Source organism: Arachis ipaensis, chromosome B1, assembly GCF_059453495.1.
Source record: "Arachis ipaensis isolate K30076 ecotype BB chromosome B1, ASM5945349v1, whole genome shotgun sequence".
NCBI lineage: Eukaryota > Viridiplantae > Streptophyta > Magnoliopsida > Fabales > Fabaceae > Arachis > Arachis ipaensis.
Window position 1 is genome coordinate 134,929,058 of NC_142436.1, and position 24,050 is coordinate 134,953,107.

Sequence of the window (24,050 nt, forward strand, 5' to 3'; positions counted from 1 at the left end):
CACGAGCCAAAGTTGGATAATATTTGTAATAATGCATGTGAAGTTTTCAATGCACGGATCAAGGAGGATAGGAGCAAGCCAATCATCACATTACTTGAAGAGGTAAGGATGTTCGTTATGAGATTAATTGCAAAGAACAAGGTAAAGTTGGACAACCATGTTGGAAAACTTTCTCCTTTTATTCCGAACCGTTTAGAAAAAGTTAGGAAAGAATCAAAGAATTGGATCCCCTATATGGACTGGAGATGAAAGTTACGAAAAGTTTAAGGTGCATGGGCACCCAAAAAATATGGTTGTGGATCTAGGCAAAAAACTATGCACCTGCCAGTTCTGGATGTTAACAAATGACCTTTTTTACTTTTACAACATGGTTATTTTCACTGTTAATTTTTTTTTTTTTTTGCTTTACTTGAAACAGAATGTGAATCAGTCTGGCTTTGATTAATTAATTGTAGGCATTTTCTGTGCTGTGCTTGCATGGGTGAATAAGAGACCTCAGGATTTTTGTCATCTTTTGGTCACAATAGAGTCATACAAGAAGACAAATACACATCACATCAATCCTCTCCCAGGCCAAGCCCCGTGGAAAAAATCAGTCTATAATCAATTACAAGCTCCTAACATTAAACGGAAGCCAAGAAAACTCACAACCAAACAAACGAAGGATGCTGATGAGGGTACTCATGGAAATAAGAAAGCTAAGCCAATTGTTAGTCTAAAGAGACACTTGAAGTCATTCGCATGCAGATATTGTGGAGTAAAGGGTCATACCAAGAGGAGATGTACAAAGAAGAAAGCTGACGAGGTTGATGCTGCTCTCGCAGCTGCAGCAACTGCTGTAGCGGTTGCCAAGTCCAAAGCTACTGCTACTGAGAGTGCAACTGAAGCAAGCAACACTGCCAATGAGACACCACAAGCAGTTGAGACTCCTCCTTATGTAGGTATCCAAAATCCTCCTCATGTTGTTGTTACTGTCATAGAAAATCTTCCACCACCAGTGGTTGCATCCCAAGCTGTAGAGATTGACTTATCTCAACCAAACTATGGTGGAACACAAGATGAGGTAAAGTTTATTCCTTCAATTTGTTTTTCACTTTTTTCCGTAGCTCCTTATTCACACTAATCTAAACTAACAATAAGTTTCCTAACTTTAATTAGGCACTACAACCACCACCAAGTAAGACCACATAAGTTGCCAACAAAAAGGAGGACCTCACCTCTAGCAGTTATCGGTAGTGTTGATCCCATGCAAGGAGCAAGTGTAGCAACATCTTTTAGGTTGGCCAATTTTCTGAAGTTTGTTTCAACTCCAGGATTCAAAGCACCAAGAAAGAAAAATACCTGATATTGGATGCACTTGCTAATAATGTTTGATCATATATGAAATTAGGACATTGGTTTTTTTTTTTTTTTTGTTATTTCCCTTTAAGAATAGCACATAACCAGACTGTATGGTTTCTTTTTTTTATAGTAAATACTTTACAATGATTCTTTTAACTTGGAGATATTCTTGTGTTTATTTTGTGGTAGCTGTTCTATGTTGTTTATCTTTATATGTTGTATTTACAGTATGTTTATTATAATCAGAAACTGCTATTATTAATTTACTTGTTATATTCATTCAGTTTTAGTTTTTAGTTTCGTAATCTATCAAATAAGACCACACTAATAAAATATAGAGTGACTATACATTCATAAATAAATACTTTCATCATTCATAAATAATATTGTCAAAATTTTACCATCACAACTAAAACAACAACTAACAAGAAAAAAAAACAGCAATCCTAACATTTATATTATACATTTATGCGTCCTTAATTTAGCTTCTAAATTGCCAATCCTAAAAGCTAAATTGATGCTCACTTGTTCATTATTATTTGCTTTAGTGTCTTCAAAATTTCCATTATCATCTTCTATAATGTTTGTCCATCAAAAAAATTCACATCATCTTTTTTTATTACTCTATATGTAGCAAATTTATGAGTTAGCATATAAGAACTCAACAACAATTCTTAAAAAAAAACTCACATTCTAATTTAGACATCAAAACACTACAAAATTTATATTTAATTGAAAAAATTTTTTACTAAAAATTTTTAAAAACTCTAAAATACACTTTATTTATGACAATTTATAAAACTATCCTTAATAATTCATTTATAAAATTTAAACTTTAACCCCCAAAAAAAATCCTCCTCTATTACGTCCTATTAACTATTGACTTTTCAAAACTCACCGAGTATGAGAGAAGAGAAGAGAATGGCGATCAACAAAACCCTAGGTTCTCTACCGTCGGTGTAGCTGTCGTTTCAGTCGCCCGTCTGCCGCCGTTGCAGTCGCCGGTTCCGCCGCAGTTGCCGCCACAGTTGTCACAGGAAGCTCATAAATCGAGCCACCTCCTCTATCAACATTATGGTTTCAGATCTGGTTGCTCTGTTGGTACGATTGCCATTGCAGTTTTTGCCATTGTTGTCACTGTAGTTTCTGCGGTCAAAAGCTTCTGAATCGAGGTATTATTTCAAATCTATTTTCTCCTTCGAGTTCCGCTGGTATTCTTCTTCTTCTCCATATTTCACTTGTCTCTATTTCTCTACTTCTTTGAAGTTCCAATTGAGCAACCAGCTTAGGATAATTATTCAAATGTGTTAAATCGGTGTCTAATACCGTACTTGTTTCGACAATGAAGCAATTGCCATTTGGTTATTACATTAACTGGACTCATGGTTATGGAATTTTACCATTGTGCGGCGTCCTGCAAATTGAAATGGAATTGGAAATAGAAATGGGTTGTCTGAATATGCTTGCATGCTTTTACTTGTTCATTCTTGCCACAAGTTCATGTTTCATTGGGATATTCTGTATTTTTATATTTCTGCAAATTTATAAATTAAAAAGTTCAGATAAGATAGCACCATGCTGCTTAGTATGAAGCTTCTGCTTCTGCAGTGGAACATTGTGCTCCAAATTCAGTTTTGAGTTTTATAGCCATTATCTGCATCATATATAAAATAATGTGCAATTTGTTTAATAATATGATTCATTGTGTATTTGATCATAGAAAATAATTAAAGAATAAAGATGCTTGCTATATAGCTAGTACAAGAATATTTATGCATTAAAGTGAAAAAGGTATAGTTATATATAGAGAACTAAATTGAATGTTACCTTTAGTGAAGGCTTCTTTTGGTTTCATGAATAATTTTGAGATAGATGAAGAGAGTGAAGGAACGTAGCAGGAGCTTTTTGCTACTAAGTAATAATATATATCAATTATTCTTCATGGTAGAATAGAAAGCTTTTACTTAGCGATTTATATATATCAACTAATATAGTAGTAATGATGATGATAATTCTATTCATAATAATATGTAGAGCCTGGGTGCTTGGAGAGGTTGAGTGATAAAGAATTTCCTTATCTTGGATTTATACTTTTTCTCTTAGTAACCAATGCGTTTTCAGATCTGCATTTTATATTTTTATTCTCTGTTTCACAGTTTCTTTGTTTTGTTTCTATAGTGATGTTGATCTGCATTTGACCTTACTTGAAGCCCTCCAATTTCATCTTGGTATAAGATTGTGATGCATCTCATGTCTGTGTGCATTCCAAGTCCTTCAACTTCTTCTTCTTCTGGAGCTGAATAGTTGTTTATTCTTAAGTATCCAAGGCTGGTTGGTGGTTGGTGGCAGCAATGTATGTGAACATTCTACTTGGTCTGAATAAGATTATTAGCATGTGTGGCATGCATGCATGATATGATTGTTATTTGTTTCTGAAAGAGAATATATAGTACACACTGCCATAGATGTATATCATGATTACTCTCTACCACTCTTTTATATAGTACCATCTATTCTACCATCATGCTATGCCGCATAGCAGGTCCTTAATTATTCACTTTTTGTGCAATGATCTCTGAGAATATACCCTTGCAGGCTATACTATGCGCTGGTTTGTATCCCAATGTGACAGCTAGTGAACACGGTATTGTTGGAGCAATTCTTAGCACCTTCAACCAGTCTTCTAATACTGTGAATAGTGGTCGTACAGTCTGGTTTGATGGAAGAAGAGAAGGTCATATCCATCCTTTCAATACCCCTTTCTCGTCTTCCTTGAAAGGGTTTGTTAGTAATTTATAAGTGGAAATTTGTTAGCAATGATAAATTCCTTTTTGTGTCTTCTTATTAGTGTCTTAACAATCAAATAGACTACATGTATTCATGAGCATTTATGTTAACAGTACTATTGGTTTCGCGAAACGCAGGAAACTGGGATCCAAGTAAAAGCAACTGTGGCACCCTTGAGTTAAAGGCAGCAAGGCAGTTCTCTTTTAAAGAACTTAAGAAATGCACAGACAACTTTTCACTAGCTAATGATGTTGGATCTGGGGGTTATGGAAAGGTCTTGATTGTTTCTTATTTGATTCAGATATGTCTTAAATTGAACAATTTGTTACCAAGTGTTCATTTCATACTTATTTCTATTTTAATAAAATGTAACATTTACTAATAGATATTCTTGTGTGTGTATAAAGGTTTATAAGGGAACTCTTCCCTCTAGACAACTGATAGCCATAAAACGAGCTCAAAAGGAATCGAAGCAGGGCGGGTAGAATTCAAAGCTGAGATTGAACTCCTTTCAAGGGTTCACCACAAGAATGTGGTAAGCCTAGTTGGATTCTGCTTTGAAGAACATTTTGCTGATAGAGAAGCTTGATGCAAAAGTTGCTGATTTTGGCCTATCCTATCCAAACCAATATTAGATTATGGCAAAGATCATGTCACCACTCAATTTAAAGATCATAGCACAAGGTAATATAATTTTGAATTTTAAAGGAACAATTAGCTCGGCCCTTAATGGTTTCGACAAGTTTGTTGATCTTACAATGATGTGTCTTGAAGAATCAGGAGCTAACAGGCCTCCAATGAGTGATGTAGTGAAAGAGATTGAAATCATATTGCACTCAATTGGTTTGGACCCTGCTGCTGAATCTGGACCATCAACTTCTTCAAGTTTTCAACATAATGAGGTAAGCTTAGAGAGTTCCCATCAACCTTACAGCAGTGGATCCTTGTATTCAAGCTCCGAATATATAAAAAAAAAACAATGACCATGAGCCTAGATAGATAACTCTTCTAAAAGAAACTTTTGGATAATGACTTTGTAAATATTATTAGCTAAAGGGTCAAACATCATCAACATTTTAAGTCTCTTTTCCATTTTCTTCCTTCCTGTATATATATTTCTATAATTATGAATTATATATATTGGTGTTGTTAAGAACATACACAAGTACAATCTGTTATTATGCTAGGATTTTTTATTAAATAAATATAATATATACAAATATGAGAATATTTGTACGTTTATAATATGATTGTTATTGATAATGAGTGGATAGCTAAAAGATAGGTGTTTGTAGTATAGTTTGAATTGATTTTAAAATATAAAATTGATATAAGCTGTATCTATTTTAAATTTTGATATTAAAAAATAAATTTTAATTTGAGAGTATGTGATGAGATGAGATTAATGAATGATTTGAAATTAAAAATAAATAAATAATTACAAGATTTATGGAAGTTTGAAAATCTCATAAAATAGTTAATTTTTGTTAAATTAAAAAAAATCAATTTTTGGAGGTTTTAAACTGCCACAATAGTGATTTAAAATTATCACAAAAATTCAATATAAAACCTCCACTACACACATACAAAATCCCCATTGAATAAGTTGTGGTGGTTTGATAAACCCTGATTTCGTGGTTTATTTTGTGCTTATTTTGGGGGATTTATCCACTTTTTCCCACATTTATTCAATGAAATAGCATGGTTTGTAATTCTCCCTTAAATTATACTTAATTGTAAAAACATGCTTTTTAGGCCTTAAATTGGTGATTTTAACCCACTTTAATTCCATTTGATGCCTTGATGTGTTTGTTAAGAAATTTCAGGTTCATTAGGCAATTATCGGATGGAAGAAATGAGGAGAAAAGCATGCAAAGAGGAGAATGCATGAAGAAACAAAGATTTGGAAGGAACCAATGGACGCGCACGCGTACAAGGCGCGCACGCGCAAAGTGGTCTCTCACAAGGACGCGCACGCGTACATGCCGCTTCCGCGCGGATGGGGATTTGCCAATCAACGCGCACGCGCACATGGCGCGCACGCGCCAACACTCGTACTTGGCCCACTTAATGGCAAAACGCTGGAGGCGATTTCTGAGCTACCCAAGCCCAAATCCAACTTGTTTCTGAGTGTATTTCATGCAGAATTGAAGTCCAAGCAAAAGGGGGGGGGGGAGTGATTAGTTTTAGATATAGCATTATGTAGGTTAGTTTCTAGAGAGAGAAGCTCCATCTTCTCTCTAGAATTAGGTTTAATTACATGTTATCATCTCATTTCTTTTATGATCTCTTACTTCTACTCCTTGATTCTCATGATTTTGTAGCGTTAATTTTACTTTTATGCTCTCTTTTACATTCATGATCTCATGTTGGATTTGTTTACATTTAATGCAATTTTACTGTTGATGTCTCTTTAATTGATGTTAATTTGAGCTGTGAGTTTACTTTTCTTGCAATCAATAGTGGTAGATTTTAGTATCCTTGCAAGTTATGATGTAAATTTTTATTGCACTCTAGGTGTTTGATGAAATGTTTTCTTCAGTTCTTGAGTAGTTTTGTCAACTCTTGGTCTAGGCCAAGGGACTTAAGTGATCTTGAGTTTTGGATACCATGGAATTGGTAATTTGAGAACCCTGTGTGATCAATTTGAAGCCCATTGACGCTAATCCACTACTAAACCAATTAGTGGGGAGGTTAGGACTTATGGGTGGATGTGATTAGGCCTATTTGACATACTTCCAGTCTAGGAGTAAATGTTACGTACTTAAGGCTTCGAGAAGTAGACTTAATGAGTTGACCTCTTATAATTGTCGATAATTGGTATTAACTAGGATTGTGATCTTAAGTACCCAATTCTTAGCCAAGAGTTTTTTAATTTGCTTTCTTTACTTACTCGCTCAATTTACTTATTTTCTTGCCATCTCATAAACAAAACCCCCTTTTTCCCCTCTATAGCCAATACATATGCACTCCGTTGGTTCCTAGGGAGACGACCCGGAGTCCGAAATACTCCGGTAAATTTTCATTGGGGGTTGAACTTGTGACAACCCAAATTTTTGATTGGGTGAATTGTTTGTTGGTGTAGAACTATACTTGCAACAAGATTTCAATTGTGAAATTCTATACTGACAAATTCACGTTCGTCCATCAAAATGGCGCCGTTGCCGGGGAGCCAATGGTGCTATGTTATTGACTATTGTAAATATTGTGAATAGCTTTATCTTTGGTTTATTTGTTGATTTTTGCTAATTTTAGGATTTAGTCTTCTTCATTTCTTATCGCTCTTTGTTTTTATTTTCCACATCACTATGAATTCTCACTTTGGCTGAGTGTAGCTCAAATTATGTTGTAGGAGATGAGAGCTTCAATGAGGATGTACATCAAGGAACTGGAGATCAAAGGTGGGAGGAGCCTCAAACACTTGATCAACCTCCATGGCAACAACCTCCACCAATGCACTATGAAGAAGAGCCGTTCTATGATGCATATCAATCCACTAGCTATGGTGAATTTCCTTGTGACTTCCAAGAACTACCACCATATGCCTATGAGACATATCCTCAACATAGCCACACGTCATACTCACAAGCCTCATACCATCATTCGCCTCCATATGACCATAACTTATACACACCATATCAACCACCATTAGAACTACATGTAGAACAACCACCATCCCAATACCAATACTCTCAAGAACCACAAATTCCACATACACCACCTTAAGAACTTCACCAACATGAACCACCTTTCGATTATAACAATTTTTCCCTAACTGATGAATTTTCTCTTCCAACCCCATCTCCTGATGAAGCCTTCATGTTAGAACTGAGAGACCTTGAATCTCGTATTTTAAGGCGACAAGAGGAAGATGAAACCAAGTTCAAGGAGTTAAGAGTAAGGGTGGCCGGCATAATAGAAGCCGTGGGTCACCTAACATCTCACCTAAGCTCATGCGCCATAAGTACTTCTATTGTTGGATGCGGAGAAGCAACCCCGAAGCTTAGCAAGGATATGAACATGGAACTCCATGGTGAGGAAGAAGAATTGAATCAAGAACCGCAACAAGAGGAGAAGATAGAGATTAGCGAACAAAAGGAAGTGGTGGATGGATGTTTAGGATATGTTGAGTACATAAAGGAATCCCGAGTTGAGGAAACTTCCTCCAAGGAATGTGGAGGGAATATCAAAGAAAAGAGCAATGTCGCAGGAGTAAACAATGAGTTAAAGGAAATTGATAAAGAAGTGGATTCCATCTCTAATGATTTTTTGCCCACTTCGATCAACTCCCTTAACGATCCTGTTGAACCCTCCCCCAGTACATTGGAAAGCAAGGTTGAAGAGGGCTTGCAACCTCCAAAGCCTAATGCAAGTGAAGAACTGGAAGAAGTGCTCCAAGCAACAAACCTTCCTACCTATGATGATTCCGAATCAACATATGATCCTTTTGAGTTTGAAGAATCCTTCCCTAATTTGCTTAGACTTGATGATGAGGTAGACTTCACTAGACCTCCTATCTACGATGAGAGCGATGGGGAAGAAATAGAAGAAATTGGTGAAGAGGAAAGTGAACTTGAGGAGGCTTGGCATGAGGGGGAACTTAAAGAACCTCACCAAGTGGTGGAAACCTCTAGAAGGGGATGGACGGGAGTAGAGCATGCTTTATCACGATCTTTGGGAATTCCTCTACCTGGTTCGTCATCCGGTCCTCCATTTGAGTGGGTAAAACTTCTAACTCGCAGCTGTGTTATCCCACTTGAGTATGGTTTGCTTGAAACGGATGGCCAACTCAGGGCGCTTTGTGGAATCAAGCGGAAGAGGAGGATGTTTAGTGGTTGGCGTTCTAAATCTAGGCTCATTATGGTGGGAAGCTCGGAATTAGAGAGCATAGATTGGTGTAATGCTGAACTAAATGGGTCTAGGAGAGTAGAGTGGTGCTTCCATGAGAATTCTATTTCCTCGTCGCCCGGACACGGTCAAGACAATCAACTAGAAGATGGGTGCGAGGATAAGATATGGGATCCTGGATTAACTTATGGTAGTCATTCTTGGGAGCCCACGTCTTGGAAAGAACCTCACCAAAGCTTAATGAAGAAGGTTGGAACTTCTGACAACCGATTGAAGGACAAGCACTTTTGGAGGTTCAAGGATGGGTACAAGCATAAGCCACCTTGACAAGGAGCCTCCCAATGTCCAACTTAAGGACTTAAACTAAAAGTGCTTGGTGGGAAACACCCCACCATAGTAAACTCTTTCCATTCTCCTGTAGATATAATGAATGAATGAATTGGGTTCCGTTGTATATAGTTTCTTTACCTCTTGGTATATTTTCCTTTGTTTGCTAAGGTGTTTATGCATTCTATACTTTAATAAGGGATGAATTTATTTTCGAATTGAGTTTTTGCTTGAATTTCAAGTTTTCTCAAGTTGTTTGAAAATGCCCCTATGTCTCAAAATGTGCTTAATCTTACACCTTAGCTAGAGTTTCAGAAAAGGAGGGAAAGTTATGAGGTCTTTTGATGCTCATAATAATAAAAAAAAGAAAAAAAAGCAAAAGCAAAAAGCAAGCCACGCGCAAGCGCAAGGTGCGCGCGCGCGTCGGCTGCATATTTTAGTTTCCTGGGCCAAAAACCAGAGAGTTGTGCCACTTTTGGGCCAACTCTGTGCCTCAACCCACGCGGACGCACGCTGTACGCGTCCGCGTCACTCCCTGTTTCGCTGTTCACGCGTTGGCGTACTTCACGCCTCCGCGCCCACCCAATAAGCTCAAGCCATCCATGCAAACGCGCATAGTGCGTGCGCGCGTCGATGCATTTTGGCATCATCCAGGCCAAAAGACCCGAGAGTTGTGCCAACTCTGGGCCTCTTTTGTGCCTGCAGCCCAGCACATCCGCGCCGACGCGCACCTTGCGCGTCCGCGCCCATTCCGATTCCTTCATCTACGCGCAAGCGCACATTGCGCTTTCGCGCCGTTCTTCCATTTCGCCCACCCACGCGAACACGCACCATACGCGCGCGCGTGGATTCGAATTTTCACTTACCCCAGAGACGCGAAGCCCTAGCGCATTCGCGCATCATACCCTTTCCATCCCCAACGTTCCATTTTCCTTCTCCCACCATTCAACCCCCCTCCATCATCAAACTTCTCCTAGTAACCACCTCACCTCCGGCGAGCACTCCAATCCCGTCGCCACCGCCGACTACCATCACCGCGCCGTCTTCTCCCTCTTCTCTCACTTTTCTTTCCTCCCTCTTTCACTGCCCCTCTGCTCTCTGCTTCTCGCTGCCTCTGCGCAACCAGCGCCACCGCGGCCGCCATTGTGACCGGTTCTCCATCTCACTACTCCACTTCACCTTCTTCTTCCCCGTTCTGCTTCTTCTCTGTCTCTGCAACCAGGTTCCATACCTCCCCTATTTTACTTCATTTTCCTGCTTATTGTTAATTACGTTAGTGTAGTTAGAATTAGCGTAGTTAGTTAGTTTAGTTTGATTTAGGTGATTAGCGAATCTGGGCTGAGTAGTGGATTTAGGCATTGTTTGAATTTCTGTTGCTATATGAAATTGCTCTGTTTTGCTGCATTGCCCTGTGTTCATGTACTCTGATAATGCTGCTTATTTGTGATGGATTGGTGAAGGAAATGTTGATTGAAGCAACTGCTTCTGCCCTCTGTGCTGTTTGAATTATTTTGTTGCTGAACTATTGACTGGCTACTACCTCCATATGAACTCACATATGGTTTTGTGTTCTTAATTGTTGTTGAATTCATATGGAATCTGCTTTGTCTGTCTGAATTTGGGGATTAGCCAATATGCTGCTGAATTGCTGCCGAATTTTTCTCAACCATAATCTTAAAATTAACCTTGTTGGTTGGGTGTAACAAATTCTAGTTGATGATTTCTGTTAAATTAGAATTTTGTTGCTTAAATGGTTTTGGAAAATCCTTAGGGACAAGTTTTGGTCTTGCTTAAACTCCTTTCTTGTGATGCATGATGGTTTGCGTCTAGGCATTGAATGGTTTGAATGAATTTTCCAATTGACCATCACTTGTGATTTCCTTAAAATTTTGTGCCTGTTTTGCAATAGACACACAAGTTTGAATGTTCTCATCTATGTGACCAAATAGTTCATTATGTTCATACACAGTCTCATTAAGTCACATAGACCATGAGGTTTCCAATTCACATTTGAACTTGTGACTTGTATGCATTGCTAAAGTTGGTGTTAAATATGTTTGATTTACTTGTTTCTCAAGATTCTGATTTCACCAACATTACTAGTGATCCTTACATTGATTGATGGTTTGTTTCATATTAGCTGTTTTCTAGCTATATCATATTTCATCATCAATGACTTGTTGCAACTCATGATTGTGAACGTGCTTACATCATTGGTTTGTGCATTCCTTTCAGATTGAGATGGTTATTACCATATCACTGATTTTCAAACTGATTTCTAACTCTAACTCATTTAACCAACTAACTCCTTTTGGTTTTCAACCTAACTCTTTTTGTCATTCTTTTGGATATGGTGCTTTCTGAACTCAATTAACGAAGGATGTGCAAAACATGGTTTTAATACTTGGTTTGAAGTCTGGTTTGAATTTTATATTCTGTTGCTTACATTCCAAGAAATCCTCTTTCCTTATTCACTTCATGAATATACTTTGCTTTGAGTGCTTTGTATCTACTTGGCTATAGGCTTATATTATATTATCTATGTTTTCAGGATGTCGGATAAAGGAAAGGCTATAGCCACTACTTCCAAAAAGAGGAAGCGCTCTAAGACCTCTACACCCTCACCATATGCTAACTATGCTAAGAATCCGCTAAATGATGAGGAAAAAGAAAATCCGTTACTTCCATCCACTGATCCAACCAAGTTTCTAAACCTCTACTGCGAACTACGCCTTTCTCGTTATGCAAAGACAAAGTTGAACATTGAGAAGAAGCTGAATCTTTCCAATGATGTGAGGCGTGCCATAAACGCCCGTATTTCTGAGTTGGGATTGGATTTCATCGATAGGGACTTGGGACGGATTAACATCTCGTGGGTCAAGGAATTTTACTGTAACTTCTTCCGACAAGGCTTGGATTCAGTACACTTGAGGGGTAGAGAGATTATGATCACTGAAGATGCCTTGAGGGATGTACTGCTCTGCAGAGTTGGTACTCCTGATACTTGTGCTTACCAGCAGGCAGAGGTAGCTCTCCTCTCCATAACTTTTGACTATGAGGCGCTTAGGCGCGTGGTTGCTACACCAGATGCTTCCTGGGTGATGGATTCGAGCAACACAAAGCCCAAGGGCATGCTATTTGCATATCTGACTAGGGAGGCTAAGACTTGGCAGCAGATATTTGCCCACTATGTCTTCCCTACCACTCACTTTTCAGAGATTCCGATGAATATGCTAGTTTTGATTGGGTGTGTCATGGAGGGGAAGGAGGTGTATTTCCCCCAGTTGATTAGGCATAGCATGTGGAGAGCTCATATTCGCGGCTTGCTACCGTTCCCGACACTGGTTACTAGCTTAGCTGAGCTAGCTGATGTCCCGTGGGAGGACGATGACGTGACACCACCACCTCCAGATGACGATGACAAGGAAGTTACTATTCCTTGGGGTATATGGGTGCACGAGAAGTCCCCGACTAGCCGCCGTTCTCGAGCTAGAGCGGTAGTCGAGGCAGTTAGACCTTCACCCTCCACAGCAGTTGGACCCTCTTCTTCCACAGTAGCTGGACCCTCTTCTTCCACAGCAGCACCTGCACCACCATCAGCACCTGAGCCGACCTATCTGTTAGTGCAGCACCTTCTTCGCTTCATGGAGCGCTTCGAGCGTCGTGTTATGCGACGCCTGGATCGCTTAGACTAGGCGGCTGCATCACATGGTATCGAGCTCCCTCCACTTCCAGAGTCTTCCGCCTCTGATGAGCAGGATCAGGAGGAGGAGCATGGTGCGGAGCCGACACAGCAGGAGGCACCACCAGTGACGCAGACTACCACCGAGGTCCAGCAAACTCCTGAGGTCCAGCACGACATTCCGGAGCCACCACCAGTGCCACCTCCAGTCCCACAGCCCGAGCCTGAGCATGAGCCACAGCCTGATGCAATTGTTGACCCCATCCCGAGCTTCAGTAGTAGCATCAAGGACGATGCTCAATCCTAAAGTGTGGGGAGGTCACCGTTCGTGACCGGTGTTTGCACCTATGTGGTGAACTTTCAGACTTTTATTTCTATTCGCTGCTACTCTATTTTGTTTTATTTCGCACTTTACGTTTTAGATCATTTTGGGATTGCTGTACATATTTATGCTTTTGTAGATACTCTTATTTTGGTTGTTGCACACTTTTAGTATAGATATATATATTTTACATCTTAGTTGTTGATTGTGATTAGAAAATTAATGGATTACTGAAAGTCTAGTTGACCCTTTTTATATAAGAAATGTGTTTTGATTGAAAAAAGGGTAAATTAGGAGAATTTTTAAAAATTTTTCTAAATCACAATTTTGCATTAGAATAAGCTCAATCAATATGATGAAATTTCCAAGAAACTCATTTTTAGGGCACCACCCCAATTGGTTAAATTTTTTTTTTTTTAGAACTTGCTTGAAGTATATACTTTGTGGATCATGTTTTGAGCAAAGAACACAAGCATGTGAGATTTGAGCCTAATCGTGTGGTTACATCATATATAACCACTTATTTTCATTCTTGTGTGAATTATTCTCTCTCTATGATTGTAATCTTTGATTTGTTTGATTCTTTATGTCCATTATTTGCGTATACATGCATTTATATGATTGAGGCCATTGTTCAAATAGCTCACTTACCCAAATAGCCTACACTTTTATCTTCCATTGTTAGCCAAATGTTGAGCCTATGCTTAACCCACTTATTCTTAATTATAGCACACTACAAGCCTAAGTGAAAAACAATAAATGTCCATTGTTTGGATCTTTGATTAGCTTAGGCTAGTGAGAGTGTTCATTATTTGATTTTGGGAGAGTTGGGAACATTGGGTAGAGATAAAAGTGTGTTTATATTTTTATTAAAAAATTTTGGGAATTGGGTATATACTCATGTATTAATCAAATGTAAAACCATATGCATTAGTACTTGTATATATACTTTATAAAAAAAATAAAATAAAATAAAATAATATATATATATATATATATATATATATATATATATGGAAAAAGAAAGAAAAAGAATTGCAATAAAAAGGGCACAAAATGCCCCAAGGTTCAAGGTTCAATAATAATCAATGCATATGTGTGGTGTTTAAAATAGAATGCATGAGTATGCGAAAAAAAAATGAAGAATGGGTAGTTAGGTTTGTTTAGAATTGTATAGGTTGTCATAGGTTAGGTGGGAAGTTTAAGTTAATCAAAGATTCAAATCTTTAGCTCACTTGACTATATGCATCCTACCTTGACCCTAGCCCCATTACAACCCATGGGAAAGCCCTCATGATATTTGTATGCATGCATGAATTAATTGTTGATTGTTAGATGAAAAACAAATCTTGGAAAGCATGATTAGAGGAGAATTGAGTGAATCAACCCCATACACTTGAGCGCATAGAGCAGATACACATCCGGTACGGGTTCGATCGCTCAATTACATGTTTCCACCCTTAATCATCTTTTCTTGCAAGTTTGTGAACTCTTTCAATGATTCAATCCAATTGTGGTTTGCTTGATTGCTAATACCTTAGCCCTTGTGCTTACATGTGTACTCTTGGAAATTGACTTGTTTTGACTGAGCCATTGCATTCATGTAGATAACTTGCATATAAATAGATTGCATTTAGTTAGTAGCTTGCATTGAATAAATGTGATACCCTTTGCTTCTTTCTTGATTTTAGCATGAGGACATGCTTAGTTTAAGTGTGGGGAGATTTGATAAACCCCGATTTTGTGCTTTATTTTATGCTTATTTTGGGGGATTTATCCACTTTTTCCCATATTTATTCAATGAAATAACATGGTTTTGTAATTCTCCCTTAAATTATACTTAATTGTAAAAACATGCTTTTTAGGCCTTAAATTGGTGATTTTAACCCACCTTAATTCCATTCGATGCCTTGATGTGTTTGTTAAGTAATTTCAGGTTCATTAGGCAATTATCGGATGAAAGAAATGAGGAGAAAAGCATGCAAAGAGGAGAATGCATGAAGAAACAAAGATTTGGAAGGAACCAATGGACGCGCACGCGTACAAGGCGCGCACGCGCAAAAGTGGTCTCTCACAAGGACGCGCACGCGTACATGCCGCTTCCGCGCAGATGGAAATTTGCCAATCAACGCGCACGCGCACATGGCGCGCACGCTCCAACACTCGTACTTGGCCCACTTAATGGCAAAACGCTGGGGGCGATTTCTGAGCTGCCCAAGCCCAAATCCAACTAGTTTCTGAGTGTATTTCATGCAAAATTGAAGTCCAAGCAAAAGGGGGGGGGAGTGATTAGTTGTAGGTATAGCATTATGTAGGTTAGTTTCTAGAGAGAGAAGCTCCCTCTTCTCTCTAGAATTAGGTTAGGTTAATCTCTTCTAGAATTAGGTTTAATTACATGTTATCATCTCATTTCTTTTATGATCTCTTACTTCTACTCCTTGATTCTCATGATTTTGTAGCGTTAATTTTACTTTTATGCTCTCTTTTACATTCATGATCTCATGTTGGATTTGTTTACATTTAATGCAATTTTACTGTTGATGTCTCTTTAATTGATGTTGATTTGAGCTGTGAGTTTACTTTTCTTGCAATCAATAGTGGTAGATTTTAGTATCATTGCAAGTTATGATGTAAATTTTTATTGCACTCTAGGTGTTTGATGAAATGTTTTCTTCAGTTCTTGAGTAGTTTTGTCAACTCTTGGTCTAGGCCAAGGGACTTAAGTGATCTTGAGTTTTGGATACCATGGAATTGGTAATTTGAGAACCCTGTGTGATCAATTTGAAGCCCATTGACGCTAATCCACTACTAAACCAATTGGTGGGGAGGTTAGGACTTATGGGTGGATGTGATTAAGCCTATTTGACATACTTCCAGTCTAGGAGTAAATGTTACGTACTTAAGGCTTCGAGAAGTAGACTTAATGAGTTGGCCTCTCATAATTGTCGATAATTGGTATTAACTAGGATTGTGATCTTAAGTACCCAATTCTTTGCGAAGAGTTCTTTAATTTGCTTTCTTTACTTACTCGCTCAATTTACTTATTTTCTTGCCATCTCATAAACAAAACCCCCTTTTTCCCCTCTATAGCCAATACATATGCACTCCGTTGGTTCCTAGGGAGACGACCCGGAGTCCGAAATACTCCGGTAAATTTTCATTGGGGTTGAACTTGTGACAACCCAAATTTTTGATTGGGTGAATTATTTGTTGGTGTAGAACTATATTTGCAACGAGATTTCAATTGTGAAATTCTATACCGACAAATTCACGTTCGCCCATCATGTTTTTTAAAAACTCCCACAAAAGGCCTCGTGGCACCTCAAATTTTGGGGGTAAACCCCCCCCCCCAAACAACCATTTGGTGGGGTTATAAACCTCCACAAATAAAAAAAAACTGTCACAAATAAACAAAAATCTTGTAATGGAAAAATGCTTATTTGGGTGGGTATCTGTTCCAAACCATCGGAGTACAGGGCGGCACCCACACCCACACCGCTCTGGTACTCAAGAGGCTCTGCTCTGACTTTCCGCCCCTGTTGTTGATCGAGTAGAACTTCCCCCCCCCCCTTCATTTGCACGTCTAACCATCGTTCTAAACAACACAACAACGACGGAAAAAAATGAACACAAAGGGAAGAAGAAGAATAAAAAGAAGACGACGAAGAAGTGGTGAGCTACTACTGCAGTTAGGGTTAAAAAGGGGATAAGAGACCAAACTAGGTTGTATAGTTTCGATTGCCACCTCATATAACCGTTAGACAATCCAGTATGTCAGGTCACTCTCGACAGCAAGCAATTTCATTGGAAAATAGGTAAGGGACCACTTAGGTGCATTTTATTCAATCTTGGAAATATAAGTAGTACAATTAGGAAGTTAGAGGCCAAATTAGTGCATTTCGTAAATCTCAAGGACTAGTTTGGATTTAACTCCTTTGATTGGTGTAGACTTGAGCGTCTACTTTTGAATAAAGTTAAAGATTCTTATTCTATATAGTCCTAAAAAAAGATGGTTATCCTAAAATAAAATATTCGAAACAGACCTTACAATGAGAGATTTTTGTTTAGATAAAGTAATAACAGAGGTTTGGTGGCCTAAAACCAGAGCAAACAAGAAAGAAAATGAACAAGAGACGTATTTAAGAGGTATATTAATTTCCAAAGCGAATACTAGTCATATTAGATTGTTTTTACTTTTCTTTTAATTTGAAAAACATATTATTTTAAGAAATAAATAGTTATTTCTGACCATAAAAGATTCAGACATAGATAAAACAGACTACGAAAGAACTAACTAAATTTTATATCCATAAAAGATGAATTATGTTCGACAAAAATATTCAATTATTAAATTTTTATTAATTCTGTTTAAAAATCACACCAAAATCTAAAAGGTGAAGTCTATGGTGTAGAAGTCACTGTCTTTCTATATATTGTCTTCTACATATGTAAAAATGCCATGTATGATCTCACTGAATGACAAGTATTTTACTGAGGGACAGAATCAGTATTTATTGCAGGTTTTCTATGTTACGATAAGATCAAACACATGGAATGGATGTCCATTTATGACTTGGGCGGTGAACCATGAAAGGGTCATTTTTCAAGGATGAACTAAAATAAATGAGAGTTGAATATAAGAGCATTTTACCTGTATAAATAGATGGCATCACTCGATACATTTTACACACAGTGAAAAAACAACAACAACTGAATATTATTCTCTCTCCCTTTATACATATAGCAATAATAAAAGCAAATGCTATTTTATCTCTCTTTACTTTTTATACTCCTTTCTATCTTTATATATATATTTATGCAATTCTCTCTCTCTTTACTTTTTATACTCCTTTCTATCTTTGTATATATATATACATTACAACATATAATATTATTATTATTATATATATATATATATATATATATATATATAAATTATTATTGAGCTAATTATTTTAATACTAGAGTCTTCTATTAATACATCTTTATTTTATATATCTTTTATTTTACAACACGTTATCAGCACGAGACTCTGATCAAATTTTTAGGAAGACTCAGGTAACAAATTTTTCATTATGTCGAAACTCTTTCATCTTGAATTCAATGCTCTTGATATATCTGGAAACAATTATTTATCATGGATATTAGATGCTGAAATCCATCTTGATTCAATGGATCTTGGAGATACCATTAAGGCTGAAAATAATGCATCCCAGAAGGATAAAACTAAAGCCATGATTTTTCTTCGTCGTCATCTTGACGAAGGATTGAAAAATGAATATCTTACATTAAAAGATCCTGCAGATCTTTGGAAAGACCTTGAAGAAAGGTATAATCATCAGAAAACGGTGATACTTCCTCAAGCCCGATATGAATGGACGCATTTGCGTTTACAAGATTTTAAATCTATAAATGAATATAATTCTGCAATGTTTTGAATCACCTCACGAATGAAATTGTGTGGAAAAAAAATCACTGATCATGATATGTTGGAGAAAACTTTCTCAACCTTCCATGCCTCGAATGTGCTCCTGCAGCAGCAGTATCGAGAGAAAGGGTTTAAAAAATATTCTGAGTTAATTTCTTGCCTTCTTGTTGCTGAACGCAACAATGAGTTGTTATTGAAAAATCATGAAGCGCGCCCAGCTGGCGCTGCCCCATTTCCTGAAGTAAATGTGGAAAATTACCCTAGAAGAGGTAAATGGCAAGGTTTTAAGAAAAATTATGGAAGGAAAAGGAATTATGTTCAAAAGAGAGGATCTCACCAGAAGTGGGATAAAGAAATGAATATCGGGCAGAATAAATCAACCGAGGATAAGTGTTTCCGCTGTGGTGAAAAGGGCCATTGGTCACGTACCTGTCGTATCCCAAGGCACCTAGTCGATCTTTATCAGGCATCTTTGAAAAAGAACGACAAAGGAAAGGAAACGAATTTTGTTTCAAATGATGATGAGAACTCCACCACTCATTATGATGTATCTGATTTCTTTGAGGATCCTGAAGGAAATATTGGTCATTTGATCAATGATGGAATAGTTTAATATGTGGGATTGTGAAGTATATATGTAAATAAATAATGTAAAGAACTTATTGTTAAGTTTTATTTAAGTTTCAAATGTGATGTACATAAATAATGAAATATTAATGTTTATGAATTTTGAAATTATTAAATGTGTCAAATTTTAAAATAAAATTTCAGTATATGACATTATTTTATGTACAGTGTTTCTTAGAAAAATTCTGATCAAGTATTCAATTTAACCGTGCATACTACTCATTTTATTATTATTTGTTTTTGAAGAGAATGGCAAGAATATGTAATGAAGATGTATGCCTTGCGGATAGTGCAAGTTCACACATTATTCTCAAAAGTGATATATATTTTACCCATCTTGTGCCAAAAGAGGAATATGTTAATACTATTATTGGCTCAGGCAATGTGATTGAAGGCTCCGGAAGAGCTATAATTTTGTTTCCTGGAGGAACAAAATTTATAATAAATAATGCATTGTTGTCTACCAAGTCTCAAAGAAACTTGTTGAGCTTTAAAGATATTCGACGAAATGGATATCATATTGAGACTATGAATGAGGAAAATCATGAGTATTTATATATCACAACTCATGATTCAAATAATAAAGTTATATTAGAAAAATTACCCTCACTTTCATCTGGGTTGTATTATACTAAGATTAGTGCAATTGAATCACATGCCATTGTAAACCAGAAGTTTACTAGCCCAAATGAATTCATAACTTGGCACGACCGTTTGGGTCATCCAGGAACAACCATGATGAGAAGAATTATTGAAAACTCTCATGGACATTCACTAAAGGACCAGAAGATTCTTAAAACTAGTGAATTTTGTTGTGTTGCATGTTCTCAAGGGAAGTTAATTTTAAGGCCATCACCAGTAAAGATTAGATTTGAGTCCCCTGAATTCCTAGAAAGGATTCAAGGTGATATATGTGGACCTATTCATCCACCATGTGGATCTTTTAGATATTTTATGGTCCTAATAGACGCATCTTCGAGATGGTCACATGTGTGCTTATTATCTTCTCGCAACCTGGCGTTTGCGAGATTACTGGCTCAAATTATTCGATTAAAAGCACAATTTCCAGAAAATCCAATCAAAGCAATTCGTCTTGATAATGCTGGTGAATTTACTTCCCAAGCTTTTGATGCTTATTGTATGGCTAATGGAATAAGTGTTGAACATCCAGTAGCTTATGTTCACACACAAAATGGTTAGCAGAATCACTTATTAAACGCCTCCAATTAATTGCTAGACCCTTACTTATGAGAACAAATCTCCCAACCTCGGTTTGGGGGCATGCTATTTTACATGCCGCAGCACTTATTCGTTTGAGGCCAACGAGTTATCATCAATTCTCTCCTATGCAATTAGCTTTTGGCCAACAGCCAAATGTTTCCCATTTAAGAATATTTGGGTGTGCGATATATGTTCCCATTGTACCACCTAATCGCACCAAAATGGGACCCCAAAGAAAATTGGGAATATATGTTGGATATGATTCTCCCTCTATAGTGAGGTATCTTGAGATACAAACTGGTGATGTGTTTAAAGCCCAGTTTGCGGATTGTCATTTTGATGAATCAAAATTTCCAACATTAGGGGGAGAGAATAAGCTTCCTGAAAAGGAACTTAATTGGAATGCATCATCGTTGATGCCTTTAGATCCTCGATCAGGGCAATGTGAACTGGAAGTTCAAAAGATTATACATTTGCAAAGAATAGCAAATGATTTGCCTTATACATTTTTCGATACAAAGAGGATAACTAAATCTTATATACCAGCGGAAAATGCCTCAATTCGAATGGATGTCCCAGTAGGACAAGTAGCCACTGAAGCAAAATCACGCCAGAAGCGTGGCAGACCTGTTGGTTCCAAAGACAAAAATCCTCGAAAGAGAAAAGAGGTAAATAATATTCCTGTTGAAAAAGACATAGTAGAGACACCTGCAGTTGTCCAAAATTCTAATATAACGCCAGAAGACGTTCAGGTACCTGAAAATTGTGAAAATGACGAGATCTCGATAAATTATGTCTTTACAGGAGAGAAATGGGACCGAAATAAGACAATTGTCAATGAAATATTTGCATATAATGTGGCATTAGATATCATGCATGAAAGTAAGGATCTTGAGCCAAGATCAGTCGAAGAATGTCGACAAAGGAATGATTGGCCAAAATGGAAAGAAGCCATGAAAGCTGAATTAGACTCACTTGCAAAACGTGAAGTCTTTGGACCTGTAGTCCGTACACCTGAAGATGTAAAACCTGTTGGATATAAGTGGGTATTTGTGAGAAAACGAAATGAGAAAAATGAAGTTGTGCGCTATAAAGCCCGACTTCTGGCACAAGGTTTTTCACAAAGGCCCGGTATAGATTATGAAGAAACATATTTCCCTGTAGTGGATGCGATAACATTGCGTTATTTGGTCAGTTTATCTGCATATCATAAACTGCATATGCATTTAATGGATGTGGTAACAGCCTATTTGTACGGCTCATTAGATCGGGATATCTATATGAAAGTCCCTGAAGGACTAAAGATATCTAAACCATCCAATGAATATTCGCAAGGGTTATACTCAGTCAAATTGCAAAGATCTTTATATGGTCTAAAGCAATCTGGACGAATGTGGTATAATCGTCTTACTGAGTATCTGGCCAAAAACGGATTCAAGAATGATGATATCTGGCCATGTGTTTTCATAAAGAAAACTACATATGGGTTCATTATAATTGCTGTGTACGTTGATGATTTAAATATCATTGGGACTCCTGAAGAGATTCCAACAATTATAAAAACTCTAAAAGAAGAGTTTGAGATGAAAGATCTTGGAAAGACTAAGTTTTGTCTCGGCCTGCAGATCGAGCATATAAAAGGTGGGATCTTTATTCATCAAACAACATACACAGAAAAGATCTTGAAAAGATTTTATATGGATAAGTCACATCCATTAAGTACCCCGATGATCGTAAGATCTTTGGATGTGAAAAAGGATCAATTCCGTCCTAAAGAAGAAAATGAAGATATCCTTGATCTTGAAGTACCATATCTCAGTGCCATTGGAGCACTAATGTATCTTGCTAATAATACGCAACCTGACATATCATTCGCGGTAAATTTACTAGCAAGGTATAGTTCCTCTCCAACCAGAAGACATTGGAGTGGAATCAAACAAATTTTTCGATATCTTCATGGAACTGTTGATATGGGATTGTTTTATCCATATGGATCTAAGTCACAACTAGTTGGCTATGCAGATGCCGGATACCTGTCTGATCCACATAAAGGGAGATCTCAAACAAGATACCTATTCACATATGGTGGTTCAGCTATATCATGGAGGTCCACGAAACAGACGATAGCATGCGCAGCAACCTCCTCTAATCATGCTGAAATACTGGCGATTCATGAAGCTAGTCGTAAGTGTTTTTGGCTGAGGAGTCTGATTCAATATATTCTGTCATCATGTGGACTGATTGATCATAAGATAGCTCCAACTGTCCTGTTTGAAGATAATACAGCATGCATTGCTCAACTTAAGGGTGGATACATCAAAGGTGATAGAACAAAGCATATTTCTCCAAAATTCTTCTTCACTCATGATCTTCAAAATCAAGGGACAATTGATGTCCAACAGATTCGCTCAAGTGACAATCTGGCATATTTATTTACAAAGTCACTCCCAAAATCCTCATTTGAAAGATTGGTACATGAGATTGGGATGCGCCGATTTCGAGACATTAAATGATGTCGGCAAGAGGGGGAGACTGTACTCTTTTTCCCTTGGTCAGGTTTTTTTCCCGTTGAGTTTTTCTTGACAAGGTTTTTAATGAGGCAGTCTCTATCACAGAGGATATTGTACTCTTTTTCCTTCACTGAAGTTTTTTCCCATTGGGTTTTTCTTTAGTAAGGTTTTAACGAGGCAATAATCCTAAATGGTCATCTAAGGGGGAGTGTTACGATAAGATCAAACACATGGAATGGATGCCCATTTATGACTTGGGCGGTGAACTATGAAAGAGTCATTTTTCAAGGATGAACTAAAATAAATGAGAGTTGAATATAAGAGCATCTTACCTGTATAAATAGATGGCATCACTCGATACATTTTACACACAGTGAAAAAACAACAACAACTGAATATTATTCTCTCTCCCTTTATACACATAGCAATAATAAAAGCAAATGCTATTTTATCTCTCTTTACTTTTTATACTCCTTTCTATCTTTATATATATATATATATATATATATATATATATATATATATATATATATATATATATATATATATTATTGAGCTAATTATTTTAAATTTTTAATACTAGAGTCTTCTATTAATACATCTTTATTTTATATATCTTTTATTTTACAACATTCTATAGTTTATTTTCACGTGATGTGAGTGATAATTGATAAGTGAATATGTTAATGTAGAACATTTGCAGTAATTGTGTTAGCATAACTGTGGGCATCTAATTTTGGCCTTTTTTGGTTTTTGAACAAAACAGTGAGTTTATCATATAACAGTGAGTTTATCATATAGCCCGTTGATGTTTCTAAATAAAATAAACAATTTTGTAGAAAAAAATATAATATAGTTACTTAATAGTAAAGTCCGTTTATTGATGAGTCATTAGAGGAACAAAAAAAAATCTATTTCTTATTTTATGGTTCTTATATTATTGTGTGAATAATTAAT

The 24,050-nt window shown here is 37.0% G+C and overlaps 1 long non-coding RNA gene across 1 annotated transcript; it reads left to right on the top strand.

Annotated features, from left to right (window-relative positions):
• The first annotated feature begins 2,195 nt into the window (after window positions 1-2,195).
• LOC107635045 (uncharacterized) lies at window positions 2,196-6,540 on the top strand. Its single transcript, XR_015902462.1, has 8 exons — window positions 2,196-2,513; window positions 3,520-3,694; window positions 3,937-4,075; window positions 4,266-4,402; window positions 4,536-4,663; window positions 4,764-4,812; window positions 4,903-5,030; window positions 5,946-6,540. It is a non-coding gene; the product is annotated as an uncharacterized LOC107635045 (long non-coding RNA).
• The last annotated feature ends 17,510 nt before the right edge of the window (window positions 6,541-24,050 follow it).